This window comes from Mus caroli, chromosome 6, assembly GCF_900094665.2.
Source record: "Mus caroli chromosome 6, CAROLI_EIJ_v1.1, whole genome shotgun sequence".
Taxonomy (NCBI): Eukaryota; Metazoa; Chordata; class Mammalia; order Rodentia; family Muridae; genus Mus; species Mus caroli.
In genome coordinates this window covers 128,226,924-128,230,254 of record NC_034575.1, presented here as the reverse complement: position 1 = coordinate 128,230,254, position 3,331 = coordinate 128,226,924, and positions in this window count along the sequence as shown.

Below are 3,331 nucleotides of genomic sequence, written 5' to 3'. Positions count from 1 at the left end.
GCAGAGGCAGAGGCAGAGGCAGAGGCAGAGGCAGAGGCAGAGGCAGAGGCAGAGGCAGAGGCAGAGGCAGAGGCAGAGGCAGAGGCAGAGGCAGAGGCTTATTTATGGATCAGTGCTTAACTACCTCTTTCAGCCTCCAGACAGATTTTATCCCCGGGTTTTGGAGATCCCAGACAACTGTCTGAAACTCTTTTGGGGCCCTATTTATCATTATTACTGAGTTCCCGAATCATCTTTCTCATTTCCTCACTCTCAGTGCTTCTGGCCCTGAGAGGACTTTGTGCGTAGGCAGATAATATAGACCATTAGAATAGCTGTAATTTTAAGTGCCGGGCCACACAGAGTGGTAATGGGCACAGGAAATCTCAAAATAGAGATTTTTGGTTTTCTTACTCTAACACCTATGAAGTTCAGTGTTGTGAAAGTCTGACCTCAGGAGAGAAGTAGTAAGAGGTGGGAAGCTGCTAGAGACTGGCAGCTCCTCTCAGGGATGTTATTCAAACCAACCTTCTCTGTGGTCTGTTGGCCACTACAGATAAACTCCTCAGTCTGGGCACAAAGAGCAGCTTGTGGCTGATAAATGATAAAGCTACTGCTTAAGGCTGAGGGTGTGACCAGACGGTTTGAAGGTGAGACTACACTGATGAACACAGCTTCCAGGTAGCTGCGTCATAGGAAGTGAGTGGGCACATGATGTGGTTTCTCAAATAAAAATGGCTTTTGAAGCAGGGCAGCCTGGAATGTAAATATATATATAGATGAATATATATTCATGTTTGTGTGTAAGAGGATGTTTTTGTGTAACAGTGAAGTGGAAACAAAGTAGTCATTGGAGGTAGATGGAGAGAGTGAACTGGGTGGGAAAGGAGGTGCAGGGATGGTGATCAGGTGTGAGGGGAGGGCTGGGAGTGAGACTGGAAATCAGTGGGAGGCAACTCTGAGACTAGCTGGAGACCTGGAATGGGAGAGGCTATGGGGGAATTTAAGGCGGTGACCCTAGCTGAGGTTATTAGTGGGGAATATAGAGAATGCAGTGGCCCTCTCCTAACTGTCCCTACTTGAGACCCAGCACATGGGAGCCAGTCCCCGACTCTATTAATGATACTCTGCTATACTTCAAGACAGGAATCTAGCATAACTGTCTCCTGAGAGGCTTCATCCAGCAGTGGATGGATACAGATGCAGAGACACGTAGCCAAACATCATCTTGTGGAAGAATAAGGGATAGGGTACAGTTAGCTGGAGGAGTCAAAGACACCACAGGAAAGCCTACAGAGTAAACTAACCTGGACCCATAGGGGCTCACAGAGACTGAACGACCACCAAAGAACATGCAGGGGCTAGACCTAGGTCCTCTACACATTTGTAGCAGATGTGCAGCTTGGTCTTCTTATGCACCCAAAACGAGACCAGGTGCTGTCCCTGAATCTCTTGCCTGCTTGCCAATCCTGTTCCTCTAACTGGACTGCCTTGTCTGTCTTCAGTAAGAGAGGATATGCTTAGTCCTGCTGGGACTAGATTTCTCAGGGTGGGTAGGATGGTACCCAAGGGAAAGAGGTAATAAGGGGAGAGATTTGTTAGAGTGGGACTGGGAGGAAAGGAGGGAGTGGAACTGCAACTGAGTTGTAAAATGAAAAAGTGAATTATGAAAAAAATAAAAGTGAGATTAGAAGAAAAAAATCAAGAAAATGAAAAGCGTTTTTCAGGCTTCTCACCTTTCTGTTTTATTAGCTGGTGGAGATGCAGTTCAGCCTTTTCCATTAGTTTGTTGCACTTCGCTCTCAGAACTGCAATGTGAGTGTCAATCACCTTCATATGAAAGGACACAATCATCTAATGCAATTGTCTTCATTTAAAGATGTGTTATTTTCCTCATAACTCAGAGCTATGCAATAAACAGAAAATTGCACTTGCTGCTGCTGCTTTATTCAGAGCTCAAGTTCTTGGTGTGATTCTGCCTTTTTCTAAAGCTGAAAAGTCTGCACTTGGAATTGGGGTTCCGTGTAGTGTATTGTCCTCTTCTGTCAAGCACATTGGTGGCACCATATCTGTTGTCTATTGTGTTGTCACAGAGATGAAGGAAAGGATTTAGAGTGTGTGCTCTCAGACCTCCAGTGAGAAGACACAAACAGAGCACAAGCATGTGAGCATGTGATCCAAACTCGCTCAGTGTTCATCCTGAGAACAAGGGCCTCCTCCCAGGGATAAGGATGAAAATGAGACAAACGTCTCAACAGCATTAATCTTCTTGTGGGCAGTTTGATGTGACTCTCCAGATCTTAGTCATCAGTGGCTTTTTTTTTCTAAAGCAATGGTTTCTCACTGCTGTGGATTTCCTAGGTCCTGTTTCACTTACTGTCTCTACCCTGTTCTTCAAAAACCACCTGCACTCCAAGTGTCTTAAGTTCTTTTTCTGTTATAAAAGAACAGAAATATTGACAAAAGCAACTTTGGGAATGAAGGGTTTATTTTAGCGACAGTTCAATGGTATAGACCTTCACCATAGGGAAGTCAAAATTACTGGAGCTTGAGGCAGCTGGCCACATTACATCAGTAGCAAGAAGCAGAGAGTGATTAATAAGAAAGAACTTGTTCTGAGGCAGCACCCTTTTCGGGTTCCAGACATCTGGCCACCTTCACAGCCAGAGGACAGGTGTCCGCCCGGCCCGGGAGGGCTTTCCCTCAGGATCAACAGGAGCCATCTTGGTTCCGGTACTCCACTGAAAGTAGTCTGCACAGGTGAGAGTGTGCACTACAGAAGCTAACAGCTTCTGGGACAGGCTAAAGCAGCACAGCCTCTGGGAAAGGTCCTGTTTTGACCTTCATCTTCGGCCAGGAGGGAGGTCCGAACGCCAGATATCTGTGCACCTTCCCTGCAAGAGGAGAGCCTACCTGCAGAGAGTACTCTGACCACTGAAACACAGAGAGCTAGTCTCCAAGGTCTGCTGATAGAGGGTAACAGAATCACCAGAGAAACAATCTCTAACCAGAGACAACTATAACAACTAACTCCAGAGATTAACAGATGGCGAAAGGTAAATGTAATAATCTTACTAACAGAAACCAAGACCACTCACCATCATCAGAACCCAGCACTCCCACCTCAGCCAGTCCAGAGCACCCCAACACACCCAAAAAGCTAGACACGAATTTAAAAGCATATCTCATGATGATGATAGAGGACATCAAGAAGGAATTTAATAAATCACTTAAAGAAATACAGGAGAACACTGCTAAACAGGTAGAAGACATTAAAGAGGAAGCACAAAAATCCCTTAAAGAATTGCAGGAAAACACAACCAAACAGGTGATGGAAATGAATAAAACCATC